We start from the raw sequence: 18070 nt of genomic DNA, 5'->3' as shown, positions 1-18070 counted from the left end.
GCCGATTTCTTCGAGATACTGAAGACAAAATTGACGTGAACAAGACATGGCAATGGCTACAACAAGGATACATTAAAAAAGAAATAGCAGGATTTATTATAGCAGCTCAAGAACAGGCATTACAAACTAATGCAATCAAAGCAAAAAAAAATAAAAAATTCAACATCAATAATAACAGCAAATGCAGATTATGCGATCTGCAAGATGAGTCTGTAGAACATCTAATCAGTGCCTGCAGCAAAATAGCTCAAAATGACTATAAATACCGCCATGATCAAGTGGCCAAAATAGTTCATTGGCATGTATGCAGAAAATATGGCTTTCCTATTTCTGATAACTGGTGGCAGCATAAAATAGAAACAGTATTGGAAAACTAAACAGCAAAAATTCTCTGGGACTTTAGAATACAAACTGATCGGCACTTGGAACACAATAGACCTGGCATCACAATTATTGAACACCGACAGGTTTGGATTATCGATATCGCAGTACACAGTGATAACAACATCAACGACCGACTGTGGCTTAAACACATCAAAGTCCTTCCAATAGTTATCGATGCACTTGATGCAACTTCAAAGAAGCTGTCCAATTATTTACAGCAATTAAAAATCAATGAAGTGACCCCCATATGACCTACAAAAAACAGCATTATTTGGAACAGTCCATATTTTACGACGCTACCTGATGGACTATTCTTAGATTCTTGGGTAGAATCAGAATTGTCCTGAATCACCAGTCAAATTGTAGTTTGAATATCTTGTTTTGACTGTGTATCAATAATAATAATAATAATAATAATAATAATAATAATAATAATAATAATAATAATAATAATAATAATAATTTTTAATAATAATAATAATTTATTGATTGCTAAAATATTTATACATACAATAAACATCTTGTGTGACACTGCATCTCATAATTTTACAGAGTTCAGCACTAAGTGCTGCAATTCCAACATTGGATTTCAATTAAAAATTTTAATAATACTTTTTTGCCTTTATATTATGTATTTACAACGCATGTTCTTCTAATATTAACAATGAAGATTACACAGAATTTTTGTATAATTTTTTTATTTTTTTTTAAATTTTATTTTAATTTTATTTATTTATTTATTTATTTTAAGTTTGAGAATGAATGATTATACATACAATTTTCTGCATTTGCTTATAAAGATTACTTATAGATGAGTGAGGCAAGTTAATCCTACCTACTTCGATGCTTGGGTTAGCTTTTATGAAGAGAGTGGGATTTAGCCTTCACTATTTGTGTTGTTGTTGCTAGTTTATATATGGGATGTAGGCATTGAATGCTAGTGATTTGTGAATGTGTATATTAGTGTTAATGGTTTCTTAACATTGTTGGTATATTTTCCAGAGTTCGTTTTTTAATGTTCTGTAGTTATCTATGTGTTTTAACTTTCTTGGTAGGTTGTTGAGTTCCGTGGGTATCTGATGTGATCTCACGAAAGAACCATATGAGTTGTTGAAGGGTGTAGGGATGTAGAGGGTTGTTGTAGGTCGTGTTATACGATATGTATTTCTGTTGTTTCGATAGATGATGTTGAAATAATTTCTTGTTAATATCATGTAGTGTTTCAGGTTTTTAATGCTCAGAATTTTATGTATCGCCATGTGCTTGTCGGATATTGGTTGTTGCGTGTATGGTGTCCAGTTCACTGTTGACACGATTTTCCTGTGTAGTGTTTCTAATTTTGTTAGGTGGTTGTTTGATGTATTTGTATAGACTGTTATTCCGTATCTGAGTAGGGATTCGCAGATACCGTGATATAGAAGTTTTTTTGTGTTGGGTGGAATAATGTCTTTAACTTGGAAGAGTTTTGCTGCGATGATCCGGAGTTTGGTGTGTAGGTATTCTATATGTTTTATCCATTTAAGGTGGGAATCTATATAGAGACCGAGGTATTTTGCGTGTGTTACAGGTTTGATTTCTGATCATTGGCAGGTATTTTAGTTGTTAATGCAGCGGTATATGTGACAATGTATCGATAGTGATGCTGGGCGTATGATTCTTGGGTTGTGTATTATCAACATCTGTGTTTCTTTTGGTGCCGTATATATATATATATATATATACGGCACCAAAGAAGAAGAATATATAATAATAATAATAATAATAATAATAATAATAATAATAATAATAATAATAATAATAATAATAATAATAATAATAATAATAATAATAACATGTATTGGAAAACGAAACAGCAAAAATTCTCTGGGATTTTAGAATACAAACCGATCGACCTGACATCACAATTATCGAACATGGACAGGTTTGGATTATCGATATTGCGGTACCCAGTGATAACAACATCAACAACAAAGAACTGGGAAAAATGACTAAATATTGAGATCTAGCAATCGAAGTTGGCAGACTGGTTTAAACACACAAAAGTCATCCCAATAGTTATCGGTGCACTTGGTGCAACTTGAAAGGAGCTATCCAACTATTTACAGCAATCAACGAAACGAAATTATACCATATGGCCTTAAATAAACAGCATTACTTGGAACAGTCCATATTTTAGATCGCTACCTGACGGACTATTCTTAGATTCTTGGGTAGAATCTGAATTGTTCTGTATCGCCAGTCAAATTTTTGTTTATATGATATCTTGTTTTCACTGTGTATCAATTATGTGAATAATAATAATAATAATAATTAATAATAATAATAATAATAATAATAATAATAATAATAATAAGAAGAAGAAGAAGAAGAAGAAGAAGAAGAAGAAGAAGAATGATGTTGTGTTATTCCGAGGGGAACGCCCCTAGTTTATTTACTATCATATGTGTTACTCAGTCAGTAAATTTTATTCAATTTTGAAATTTCATCAAAATAATCATGAAATTCAAAAACATAGTTTATCTAAAATTAGCTTATTGCTTAACAACAACCAATCTGATTCAGCAGTGCATTTTTTTGCCTTTTTATAACTGAAATTTTGAAGGCAGTTGCGTTTACATATACGTAAAATTTCACTGTTCGCCCCTCAATTGCTTTTAAAGATAACGGATTGGCGCTCTCGATTGAACCAGCTTTATTGCTAACACAGCAGATAGGAAGAACAACACCAAGTCAACTTAGTTATTGAAAACGCTCAGATATGAGGGTTAAGATTTGCCGAAAAAAAAAAAAAAAGGAACACCAACACAGGTGTGACATAACGGATGTTCACGCTTCGTGGACAATGTATCAGTTTCCAAGCACCAGCAGCGATCCTGTCGTGTTTTTAATAGGGGGGGGGGAGAAATAGAGAGAGAGAGAGAAGAGAGAATTCTTGTGACTTAGTATTTAAAATACGTTGCTACTTTATTCGCTATCTCGGTTTCTTCCCAAGCAGTGAGAGATAATAAAAGCAATAAAGAAACAGAGAAAATAATTAACACTGGCTATAATAAAACACGCAAAATGATAAAATAGTAGAATAAATACACAGAAAACAGCAAACGCGTAAATTATATATTTGAATGGTTAAGATCTCAGGAATTCATTTACTCAAAAGCAATTATTAACGGGATCCTCTCCTTTAATTGAGAAATGAATTTTTAATTCAAAATGGCTTCTAAACTTGATGTGCTGTTTTAGAAGTTTTGCAGAATAATTCAAAGTTCTTGTGATGAAATAAAAAACAGTTATGCTTAAGCAGTTACTGGTGATATATACCATCGACAGACGTCTCATTTATCACACACAAACAGGACATTCAGAGATAAAGCACAACAGTAAGAGAAGTGCTGTTTTCTGAGTCAGTGTGCGCGTGCCATTTCAGACAGTTGTTTCCTAGTCACTGGGTTCAATAAGACCTCATCTTATTTAAAAAAGAAAATAAATATCACTGTAACAAATATTGTAATGTTATAGCAGATCAGATGCTCTCAATTGCAAAAATGCATTATTAATTTATTCTAAATTAGTCAAAGCTCTGGACTTTTCTTATGTACATGAGTAGCGAATGCTTCATCGATATGAGAAGTTGTTGTTTATATACTGAGGAAGCTTTTGTTTTAGTTGTAATCAAAAAAGAAAAGAAGTAGAAGAAAGAAAGAAAGAAAGAAAGATTCTTTCCTTACCGTATAAGTGAAACGTTCATCGACAAATCAACGAGAAATTAAAATAATTAAAATAAGTAATTAAGCAGTAAAAGTAACATTAGGGTTATTTATTAAATAAGGAATTGTAATGATGAATTTTAACCTTAAGGTTCTTGTCGTAACTCGAGACTTTTTTTTTTTCACCTGTTTTTATATTTCTGACTGGCTTTCCATTTCTCCCATGAATTATGGATTCAGGCGACAAATAGGAAGAGAAAAATTGCAATAAAGCAAGCATAACAACACAAACAATCTGATGAGTGTTTATTATTAGAGTCGTGTTGTGATTTTAAAATTAGGATTTCAATTTTGATTTTGCTTTTGAATGTCAGGAAAGATTTTACGCTTATATTATAGGGTAGAGAAGACATCCTTTGATAGAAAGAAAGGAAGTATGCAAGCAGATCCTAAAAATGTGTAAATAATCACAGATTCAATCCTTGATCGAACTATCACCATGAACCTTTCATTAGTCAGTGTTATAGGGATATTTATCTCGAAACCAACTGGTGGATGATCTTAACATCTATTCAAACCATCTAATTTCGAGAACTAGATGTGGATCAAATTCCTTGGTCAGTAAATCCCTGACTTCAAGGTTTAATAATAATAGTGGAGATAGGACGTACTCTTATTCTTCATCATCATCTTTTCTTTTTCTTGTTCCTCCTTTTACAAACTTATTCCAGGTGGCCTGTTTAGTTCTCATTCTAGCGTTTCATCAATCTGTTTTTTTTTTTCGACCCTTTGATTTGTAAATCATCCTCTTCCTTGGTATTCTATCACATACCATTCGTTATAGATGCCCTTTCCATTTGGTTCTGTATTCTTCTATGATTTCCATTATTGGTATTTATTTTAGTTCTTTCAGTATGTCATTTCCCTTTTCATCTAGTCTTGTATAATTCACTGTTCTCGTATATTTTATTTCTACTGCAATGATTTTTCCCTTATGTCTTCCTCTTATCGTTCTTGCTTCACCGCCATATATAATGTTGGTTTTGATAAAATATTATGTATTTTTAGTATGCTTTTTGGTGACTATTCCTCTTTTTTATTCCTTCTTTTCACTATTAAGCATAAATGCTTGTAATGCCTTCGTTTTCAAAGACCCGTCTTTTTCTTGGTCTCTTCTGTTTCTTCTTTCGCTTTGGTACCCACTTCTGACCCTTCATTTGAATCTCCCGCGATGAGTATTCAGGCTCCATGGAGATGCCGTAAATAATAATAATAATAATAATAATAATAATAATAATAATAATAATAATAATAATAATAATAATAATAATAATGATATCCAGTTCTTTACTACTTCCATCTGTTATCCTGTATATAGAAAGAGTTTCATTTTTCTTTCTGTTTTTGGATGTAATCATCTATCAACTGTATTTTAAATTTTTTCGGATTTGTGAGTTCATTATTTTGTTCACGTTTGTTCCATTTTTAGTTTTTCTTAATGTTTTCATAACATTTGTTATCACTGAGTTGTCTAATGTTTGTAGTTGCTGCATTGTTTTGGCTGCATATCTCAGTACTGATCTGCAGTGAACTGACCAGTGGAGACCAATCATCTCCGTTTTCCATTCGGGGGCTCCATCCAGACTGGCACCCACAATAAACCATTTAAAAAACTCTGAAAATCCTTTGTTTTTCACATTGTGATCAACACTGTTAGCCATTACTGACCAGAAGTATTCTTAAATAGTGATTTAGAACATGTGGTGATGCAAGCGAGCAATATATACTGCATAAGTAACGTTTACATACATCTGCCTAAAGGTTTTTATTTCAGCGGCGGTATGTATCTCTCTGACTGGATACAGTTGGTGATTGAACTGTATACTCAGTCTCCAAAAGTTAGATAGGACTAAAACGGTCTCACCTACTCCTTATGGGGAATATAAGACGTTACTTGATTTTTTAAGCATTTTTCTTTTGGAAAAATGATTAGTTGTTTGCTTTTTTCTTTTCTACCTGATCAGAATTTTACTTAATGGGGTAATTGATGCACTTATCTCACGTTGTAGTAGTCACAGAGTAGTACAATTTGTTTTCCCCCTTCACTCTTACCATTTCAAATTTACGCAGTTAATCAAATTTCTGTTTATAGGATTAAAAAAACAGTCATGACTTTTTTCTTTTCTACCTGATCAGAATTTTACTTAATGGGGTAATTGCACTTATCTCACGTTGTCTCAAGAGCAGGATATGCTAATTATCACATCCCCGAGCCACCCCACCTACAGTACTAACATGCTACAGCAAACATTCAAGGTTGGGAATTCTGATATCTTCAAAGTACTCTTCAAACACTAGCAGAATCATAGCGCATCGAATTGAAGCCGTATTAAAGCACATGCTGGTGCTTCATTTTAAAAATTTTTAAATATTATTATATTTTTTTAAAAAAATTGACCAACAGATAAATAGTCGACTTACAGAGATTTTGGAAATCTGATAACAGATTGGACACTTACATTTTTGTTTTCGTTTTCATGAGAGCTAGACAATACTTTATGTTCCTTACTTACTATTTTAATTTCCTTCACTCTTGCATAGAGTAGTACAATTTGTTTTTCCCATTCACTCTTACCATTTCAAATTTACGCAGTTAATCAAATTTCTGTTTATAGGATTAAAAAAACAGTCATGACTAATCAGCGAAGAGAAAGTCTTTGAAGAAAAGTATTTTGCAGTGATGCGGCAATATTTAAATAACTAAACAAATATTATCTTCAAGTTCGAAAAACGATATAGAAAGCGGGATTAAAATGGACACGAAAAGTCACAATAACGAAAGAAAACCTTTATCGATTGTTCGCTGATCTTCGTTAGTCTGTTTGTGAATGGCCTGTAGCTGTAGTGTCATATTCAGTTGTTGATTCGAGACATTTTAGAATTGTTTTCTTTTAAGGTACTATTCAGCTAAGAAGAGGAAAAAGTTGTAGGGAGTCAAACCTGATAAGGTTGATAGTGGTACATGGGACGTGAAATCCTGAGATAGTGATGATGGTGGAATATCTGTTTTAAACCTTTTTAGATTTTGTTTCGCCGCTCTCGTAGCTATTCTATCTTGAGGATATTTAGTCACTGAAACTATATGCTTTGCAATATGTTTTGGATTTGTGGCGAGCAGTTTACCAGAAGTCCTTGTATTAAGGTCAAGTTTCCTAATCAGGGATCAAGCTTTTCGGTTGGGATAAGTAAAATTAAAATTGTTCATTGTCTTAATCCATTTGTCTTTCCTAGCACTATCGAGAGACTTCAGTAACTCAGTGGAGTTAATATTAGTAAAGAATTCTTTTTTATACAGTCTTTCACTGTCACTATTTCAGCCTGGAATATAATCTCTCCTAAAACCTCTTGGAATGGTTTGTTTGGCAGCACCAAAAATAATGCCAACAAATTTATTGTAATTGTTACGGTGGGCTTTATGAATCTTATTACAGTGTCAACCTGTTTCTTAAAAGAATCCCAGTCAGCTTTGAGAAAGTTCCACCTAAGTTTTATTACAGGAAATTTATGATTGAAATATTTAGGCTTAATTTACTGATTATGGGCCAATGTTGACTATTTGGAGAATTGTCTAATACTTTCCTAGAGATGGGGATGTGGCCGCCATTATCGTCCACAGTAGAGAAACAAAAATCAGGATTATATATCCTCTTTCCCATATAGAGGAGAGAAAATTCGGTTTATCTTTGGCATCAAAGATCAGATAGAGGTTCTGATTTTCCATCCAGTTCACTAGTAAGGTACCATTTAGGTCATCCTTTCTATAGCCACAAAGGGAGCGATGACTATTAAAATCTCCAGGATTATGCTTGGACGTTGTTACTGGCTGGAACAGTACTTGATCAGGCCATTTAACTAAGGGAGGTTTATACACGTTGGTTATAGTACAACCAGATATTATAATAGATACACTATATATGTCCTTGCTGGTGCTTGGTTCACAGATCCTATAATTAAATATGTAATTTTTTATATATGTTGCCACAAAATATTTGGGATGGTTTATGAAATTAATCACTTTATATCAATGTATTTTCCCTCTCGTTAGTAGGTCTAGATCGAACTTAGTGTGAGTTTCCTGTATTACAACTACATTTATTTGATGGTAATTCAGGATCTTAGTAAGAACTTCGCATTTAGCCCTGCTTATGCCTTCTATATTTCATTGCCATAATTTTAACACTGAGCCCATATTCTTGATTCTCAGGTCCTCGGTAGGTGTATGTCGGTTATCTGAGAGCCTGTGTTTCCTGAGTCCTGCTAGGAGAAAGTACAGAGCCATCTGTCGCTGTAGACTATTTAGCATTATCCGGGGTGCACCACGAGGAGGCAGTCTACGTTACACCCCAGAATCATATACTTAATCCTTGTAAAGACGAAATAATGTAAATACTCGTAAGATAATGGTAAACATGGTGGTTTTTGAACAGCAGTTTGAAGTTAACAAGTATTTTGCTTGAACATATGCATGAAGTATAAATTCTAATAATACGCATGAATTACAAAGACTGAATAACTATTTTTTTTAAAAAAAACTTTTATTAATACTATTAATAATAATTGCACGTATTCATTTTACTTATTGTAACAAAAATATATAAAAAACGTATAACTATTCTCAAAGATCAATAAAAGTATTATTGTTATTATTTAAAAAAAAACTTATTATTAAAAATATAAGCGATTTAAAAATATTTGAAAAGTGAAATAAACGCATTTATCATTTCATACTGCTAACATAAAAAAAGCTCGAAATGTAAATTTTGAATTAAAATTGAAATATAAGTGTAAATAAAATGCAGAATGCTATTTTAATGTAAAACGTGTAAATTGTTCTTGTTATGATTTCTATTAATTTAATTTTAATTATAATATTATATGGTTTTAATTATAATAATTGTAATAACATGTAATCAAAGCGTACGGTAGTCCTATAATTTCTTTCAGAGATAAAAATTGCTATTATATTAAAAATAATTTTAAATTATTAAAATTTAAAATACGATACGCATTTATGTTCTTTGCTTTTATTTTAGATTTTAATTAATTTAATTAATTTTTTTTATGTGACTGTGTCGTGACGTGTTCTCTTGACGTTCGAATCCGCCATCTTGTTATAAGTCACTTTTATCAAATAAAGGGAAACTAATTGCAAATTAATCACTGATCTAAGGGTAGAGAAATTTCTATTATACTGCGCCACTCTATCCTTAGATAAGTCTATATGAATTAGTAGGATTAATTCAAAATTAGTTAGTAGTCTTTTCATTCATTCAGGCCGATGGTATTTATTTTCTTTCCTTCTGGGATTCCCACTAGATTCGAGTTTTTGTGAACGGTGCAGTAAAAAGAAATTCAGGAAAACACAATATTTAAATTAACAAACAAAATATTTAATATATGGTTATTTGACAAATACATAAATTCCACTTCTAAATATGACAAACCAGTCAAGTTAGCACATCAAGTCAAGTCATTCATATTAATCCAATCTTTCAAATTTTCTCAAACAAATTCACAGTTTCAGAATCACAAAGTTTCTTCACTCAAATTATTACAATAGAATTTCTTATTTATTCAGTTTCCATGTATCTCTCAGCTCTACGATTAACTCATAACAGGCACTAACCACGGTAGATATCACTTCAATGTCTATATTTTCAACTCTCAGCCTCGATGGTAAGCTACAGTTAATGTTAGAAACAGCGCAACGGAACTAATACTTAAATCTTCATACACTGAAATAAACTAATATGACTGTCCTTACCAGAAATAATCTTCAGTACTTCCAATATTTTGTGAGCACACTTTCAAATTGTATTTATGACACTTGCGAAACACTAAATAATTAAAACATTACTAATCGCGCTTCAAAAATCTAGATAACAACTATAAGGTACATTAATTATTCGTATTTATCATTCATCAACTAGTTTAACTCCGTACAATTCCCTTTCATGGTAGTACAGAAATAAGTCGTAATTGTAGACTGACTGGATTTATTCAGTATTCTTCTTTGAATGTCCAGTTCTCTAATTATCCGATTACGGCAATAATTTCTTTTTATTACTACAGCTGGTTTTGCTTTCAGCCAACTATAAGATTCACTTATATAAAAAATATCTACTCAACTCCAATCCTTAGGAATCTTTTAATTACTTCTACTTCTTTAGTTTACTTCCTTGCTACCTTATAGTTCCAAAGTTCCGTTCCGACTCCCTACTTACTACTACGTATCTATTTTCTCTTCTCCTCTCAAACGCTCCCTTCACACGCGCTCGTTTATTTCCACGCGTCTCTATGACAACCGATAGACGTAAACATTCTCGCGAATGTTACAATAGGTTATATAACTACATTCAGTTATTACATAACGTTAACTTTCATGAAAAGAATAAATAGAATATTTGCATTCCAATAAATGTCTAGTTAAATTACAAATATAAGTTCTTACAACATTGACGAAATAATAAATAAAACAGCTTAATAATATTTAATAAAATCTTAATAAAATCTATTTACCATTAAAACATTTCTTTGATTAAGCAATTAAATATTTGACATAATTAAGGTAGTTATATGATATCAATTATAATTTATGTTATTTACATCAAATAATATTTACAAATATAGTTCTTGTGACGGAAAGTCATGTTGGATTCTGAATCAAACAACATTTATTCTATTTTCTACATAATTAGAATCCAACAAAGGCTTACTCTTCCTTTGAAAAATTTTTCCTTAAAGAAAAATTTTTCACTCTAAACTTTTAGGTGGTGGAATCAGATTTCTACTTCTCCTTTTTTTTTTTTTTAGGTTATACCTTGTTTGGATGAAACTCCGTCCTGTGTTTTCTACAACGCATGTACTATCTTCTACAACTTCTCGGTCTTTACTTAGATTCTTACTGTCATTACATTTGACTGTAGTATATCTTCTACTTTGGTGATTGATTCTTCTGGTTTTCCTTCTGTAATTATTTAAGTCCTTATAATTGTCTCCTCTTCTCATATTCTTAGTTCTGATATGCAAAGCTGATACCTCAGTAAAATTAATCTCAGCTGGTAATTGATTCTCAGTACAAATTTCTTGCTCAGAATCAGATACTTCAACTTTTGATGTCAAGTCAGTGTCAAGTTGAATAACAGGCTGATCAAGTATGGTAGAGCTTAAATCAGTATTTTTCACAGCTTGTTTGTCTATAGATGATTACATCTTATCAGGTTGTTCTTCTTGATTAGGCACATAAAATCTTCTTGTTAGTTGCCTTGTTCCTGTGCACTCAGAGTTATTGTTTCTTTTAACACGTATTCTTCTATTCAATATGGATATTTGACCTGTAGAAAAGTCACAAGAGAAGTGATGCTTCTCCATAAAATTTGTTCCTAATATTATGTGAGCATTTAAGCTAGGAGAGAAAGGGACTATCAATAGATCTTGATATACACAGAGGTTGATGTCAGGTATATAAATTTGTGCACGAACTTTTTCATATGCTGTAGATCTCGAATTAGAAAGAGTGAAAATTCTTACAGGTCTCCTTAAATTGGTGACATCCTTCCATAATCTATCTCTTAACTTTAGGAAATAATGCTTACTGATGATTGAGGCATTACAACCTGTGTCAAATAGAATGTTACAATTATGACCTTGACACATCCTGTAACCTTCATCATTAACTCTCTTGATCTAGGGAAATTTTGAGCTTTATTATATGTTCTATGAGAAATATATCCAAAATTAGAGTTTCTTCTGCTGTTAGAGTAGTTTCTTTTATTAAAGTAGCAATTCCTAGTGATGTGACCAATCTTGTTGCAATTAAAACATTTGGGAGGATCTCCATCATCTCTGAGAAATTTTCTCCTTGTCTGAGCTTGAGGATCAATGGGAATTTGCTGTCGAACATTCTCCAGGGCTTCCACTACTCTATCCAATTTAGCCAATATTGGTTTATTTTGCTTCTCAACCTCCAGTTTGACAACTTTACTAATATGTTCTGCTGTGGGATTGAAATTATCTTGAAATCCTACAGTCATTTCTGTCAATTTTTTTATTACTTCATCTAATTTATTCTTCATTGGCTGTTGCAATTTTTCTACTTCCTGGTGAACAATGTCTTTTACTTCCTTAAATAATTTCTTGTTGGTTTGTTCTTTTGTGTCGGACATACAGTTTTGATCAATAGGATTCTCTCTAATGATTTTCCTTTCATCTTCTTTCTTTCTATTTTCTTTTGAAGATTTATTCACTCCTATGGAACAATCAGTTGTTTCTACTATGTTTACAAGGCCAATATTGGATGAAAGGCAAAGGTCTCCAATCATCTGTTACTTTTCCTTGACAGCCACAAGGCATTCCTCTAGTGAGGTTATCTTCTTCTTACAGGATGTCTCCCTCAGTTCTTGTCTGACACCTTGTCTAAATTGTTGATAGACTGCCCAATCCAAATGAGGTTTGTCTTCATTGGATACATTTAAACTTTCAGAGAGAGTTAGTAACCGATTGTAGAAATCACCAACACATTCTTTGTCCTTTTGTATAATCCTCTGTAGCTTCCACAAATTCGGTCCAACACTCCTCCATTTACAAAATTGAGATAGCAAGACTTCCTTAAATTTCTTGTATTCAAATGTTTCCTTAAGTACTTAATTTACTTTCTATATTTCAGGGAGTAATTCAGCAATTATTATTACCAAGTTAAATTAAATCTGTTAATTTACAGCTGTTAAATTACTTTCTATCAATTAAATCACATCCTGTCGACTGCGCCATTTGTCGTGACGTGTTCTCTTGACGTTCGAATCCGCCATCTTGCTAAAAGTCACTTTCATAAAATAAAGGAAAACTAATTGCAAATTAATCACTGATCTAAGGGTAGAGAAATTTCTATTATACTGCGCCACTCTATCCTTAGATAAGTCTATATGAATTAGTAGGATTAATTCAAAATTAGTTAGCAGTCTTTTCACTCATTCAGGCCGATGGTATTTATTTTCTTTCCTTCTGGGATTCCCACTAGATCCGAATTTTTGTGAACGGTGCAGTAAAAAGAAATTCAGGCAAACACAATATTTAAATTAACAAACAAAACATTTAATATATGGTTATATAACAATTACATAAATTCCACTTCTAAATATGACAAACCAGTCAAGTTAGCATATCAAGTGAAGTCATTCATATTAATCCATTCTTCCAAACTTTCACATACAAATTCACAGTTTCAGAATCCCAAAGTTCCTATACCCAACTTATTACAATAGAAATTCTTAATTAATCAGTTTCCTTGTATCTCTCAACTACACTCTACGATTGACTCATAACAGGCACTAACCACGGCAGATATCATTTCAATGTCTACATTTTCAACTCTCAGCCTCGATGGTAAGCTACAGTTAATGTTAGAAACAGCGCAACGGAACTAATACTTAAATCTTCATACACTGAAATAAACTAATATGACTGTCCTTACCAGAAATGATCTTCAGTACTTCCAATATTTTGTGAGCACACCTTCAAATTGTATTTATCACACTTGCGAGACACTAAATAACTAAAACATTACTAATCGCGCTTCAAAAACTCCAGATAACAACTATAAGGTACATTAATTATTCTTATTTTTCATTCATAAACTAGTTTAACTCCGTATAATTCCTTTTTTCGTAGTATAGAAATAAGTCGTAATTGTAGACTGACTGGATTTATTCAGAATTCTTCGTTGAATGTCCAGTTCTCTAATTATCCGATTACGGCAATAATTTCTTTTTATTACTACGGCTGATTTTGCTTTCAGCCAACTATAAGATTCAGTTATAAAAAAAATATCTACTCAACTCCTATCCTTAGGAATCTTTTAATTACTTCTATTTCTTTAGTTTACTTCCTTGCTACCTTATAGTTCCAAAGTTCCGTTCCGACTCCCTACTTACTACTACGTATAAATTTTCTCTTCTTCTTTTGCCCACGCTCCCTTCACACGCGCTCGTTTATTTCCACGCGTCTCTATGACAACCGATAGACGTAAACATTCTCGCGAATGTTACATTAGGTTATATAACTACATTCAGTTATTACATAACGTTAACTTTCATGAAAAGAATAAATAGAATATTTGCATTCCAATAAATGCGTAGTTAAATTACAAATATAAGTTCTTACAATATTGACAAAATAATAAATAAAACAGCTTAATAATATTTAATACAGAATCTATTTACCATTAAAACATTTCTTTGATTAAACAATTAAATATTTGACATAATTAAGGTAGTTATATGATATCAATTACAATTTATGTTATTTACATCAAATAATATTTACAAATATAGTTCTTGTGACGGAAAGTCATGTTGGATTCTGAATCAAACAACATTTATTCTATTTTCTACATAATTAGAATCCAACAAAAGAAATTCAGGCAAACACAATATTTAAATTAACAAACAAAATATTTAATATATGGTTATTTGACAAATACATAAATTCCACTTCTAAATATGACAAACTAGGCAAGTTAGCACATCAAGTCAAGTCATTCATATTAATCCAATCTTTCAAATTTTCTCAAACAAATTCACAGTTTCAGAATCACAAAGTTTCTTTACTCAAATTATTACAATAGAATTTCTTATTTATTCAGTTTCCATGTATCTCTCAGCTACACTCTACGATTAACTCATAACAGGCACTAACCACGGTAGATATCATTTCAATGTCTATATTTTCAACTCTCAGCCTCGATGGTAAGCTACAGTTATTGTTAGAAACAGCGCAACGGAACTAATACTTAAATCTTCATACACTGAAATAAACTAATATGACTGTCCTTACCAGAAATAATCTTCAGTACTTCCAATATTTTGTGAGTACACTTTCAAATTTTATTTATCACACTTGCGAAACACTAAATAACTAAAACATTACTAATCGCGCTTCAAAAATCTAGATAACAACTATAAGGTACATTAATTATTCTTATTTATCATTCATCAACTAGTTTAACTCCGTACAATTCCCTTTCATGGTAGTACAGAAATAAGTTGTAATTGTAGACTGACTGGATTTATTCGGTATTCTTCTTTGAATGTCCAGTTCTCTAATTATCCGATTACGGCAATAATTTCTTTTTATTACTACGGCTGGTTTTGCTTTCAGCCAACTATAAGATTCACTTATATAAAAAATATCTACTCAACTCCTATCCTTAGGAATCTTTTAATTACTTCTACTTCTGTAGTTTACTTCCTTGCTACCTTATAGTTCCAAAGTTCCGTTCCGACTCCCTACTTACTACTACGTATCTATTTTCTCTTCTCCTCTCAAACGCTCCCTTCACACGCGCTCGTTTATTTCCACGCGTCTCTATGACAACCGATAGACGTAAACATTCTCGCGAATGTTACAATAGGTTATATAACTACATTCAGTTATTACATAACGTTAACTTTCATGAAAAGAATAAATAGAATATTTGCATTCCAATAAATGCATAGTTAAATTACAAATATAAGTTCTTACAACATTGACAAAATAATAAATAAAACAGCTTAATAATATTTAATACAGAATCTATTTACCATTAAAACAATACTTTGATTAAGCAATTAAATATTTGACATAATTAAGGTAGTTATATGATATAAATTATAATTTATGTTATTTACATCAAATAATATTTACAAATATAGTTCTTGTGACGGAAAGTCATGTTGGATTCTGAATCAAACAACATTTATTCTATTTTCTACATAATTAGAATCCAACAACTGCTATTAACGAAAGATTTTGGTAAACTTATAGTATATTCTTACAGAGGATGAGCTAAGGATTTTTTTTTTTCATTTTTAAGCAAAATTATATATATATTTTTGTATTTTTATTTAATTTCACACACACCCGCATCCAGCAATGATCTTCCTGTTCTTGTGCAAGATACGTGCAGTACTGATGAAAAAAAGTGAAAAGTCATAAAACTCAAGTACAGGTTCGTAAAATGATAATTATAATTAAAACAACCAAATATGGTGAAGAACATATGAGTATTGAGTTAAGAAAGGGTATGATAGTAAGAAAATCGAGTTCTGTAAATAGCTGTCATCATGGAAATCAGTATATAAATATTGACGTGAATATAATATGACTAAAATAAAGCACTGTACCCATCAATAAGGGGAATCATGTTTTTTAATCTCAAAAAATTCCCATAGAACAAATTAGCAATTCATATTGAGAATTGAGTCCGTAAAAATAAGCAGATCAGTACGAAAGAAAGAAAGAAGATAATATAGATATCTGTCGTCTTAAAGAAGCACTCTATGAAATTTTCTAATCTTTGTATGACATAAACGACAACATCAAGATGATTTGTATAAAGATTTATAAATGTTAGAGGTGCAGAATATACAGCAGCTAATTTTTAGAATAATGTAGTTAGTCTTGTCTAAATATATGTTTTGTGTTTAAACTGCGCATCAATTCCTGGTTGTATGATAAAAATGAACAACTCTTGCACCTTCATATGAGACCGAAATCCAGGTCTTTCCAGTTAAAGAGGTTGACTGAAACTTTTCATTTTCCGTTTAATTATAATTCTAAGCACTAACTAGCAATTTAGTTAGTACTAGTTATTGCATATACTAGTCCTACTTAACAGTTTCTTTATCAGATCAATATTCTTTCCGAATAGTTTTTTACAGCGTATATACTTTAGGAAGATGATAATTCATCCAACTGACAAACTTTATTACGAAATTTCCCCTAGAAATAAATGTAAACATTAAATAATATAAAATTTTCCTCCTCAATATTCTATCCTTCATTAGTAGCTCTTTCATTAAATGGCTCCCAGTTAATACTTTTTTAATTCTCTTAAAATATCATCCAAGTTTTCTTTTTTAATTACATCATTGATATTTGCTAATTACCATTTCTCCCGTTAGTCTTAGTTCCCTTCTTGAGATCAAAAATGATCGCTATCATACATGAGTTCCTAAGTAATTGATGTAGTCAGTCCATTACGAATTGTTTTGATGAACGTTTACTGAAATTGAAGATACCAATGCCACTAATAGTTTTTCTTATATGTTTCACATATTTATCACGAAGTCGCTCCAAAAATGTATTACGAGTTATACTAATAGTTCTATTTATTATTTCAGTTAACCTTACTTTTCGTGATATCTTAAAGTCCATAGTTATTACATTACATCAATAATAAATTATACAGATCCCATGGTTATATGCATCACACTGTCTTTAAGTTCTGTCTCCAATACGGAATCACTATTATCGATCTGCTAGTCTGAACCTTCTCTGATAAGCCTTAACACGCCCTCGTATCTTCTCCCAGTTCGGTCTTTTGTGACAACATTATAAATACCATCATGAATTTTGATATTACAAACGTCATTTTTAAAAGCCAAAACTTAGAAATGCTCAAAGTATGTATGGAGCTTAATTTCGTGAGGTAATAATTTAAACAACATGACTTATTCTTTAAGCTTCTTACATTAGTATAGAATTTTCCTGCCGTTACAAATGCGTTACATTTGGAATGCATGGCAACGTGAGTCGTTTCTAAACCCTTTACGAAAGCTATGTATTTTATGGCCTTAAGGACTCATCTCGATTGATGCACCAGATTTTATATGGTGCATCCATAATAATCCATCCGATTATTAACAAAGTGATCTCTCTTACTATTGCTCTATCTGTGGTTCCTCGCTATCAAATCTGGAAATAAAAAAAAAAAACCTTTTCTAATAATTAATTTTTCAGTTATTATGTGAGACCATTTTGTTCCTACTAATATAAACTACCCAGAATTATTGTAGGTTAATTCACAAGAAATTGAGAAACATTGATGCGATCTAATATACATAAAATGTTTCTTACCTCCCTTTACGTGGAATCGCCATAGATTA

Source organism: Typopeltis vanoorti, chromosome 4 (genome assembly GCF_054136105.1).
Source record: "Typopeltis vanoorti isolate ZY-2024b chromosome 4, IOZ_Tvanoo_1.0, whole genome shotgun sequence".
NCBI lineage: Eukaryota > Metazoa > Arthropoda > Arachnida > Uropygi > Thelyphonidae > Typopeltis > Typopeltis vanoorti.
This window is presented reverse-complemented; position numbering follows the sequence as displayed.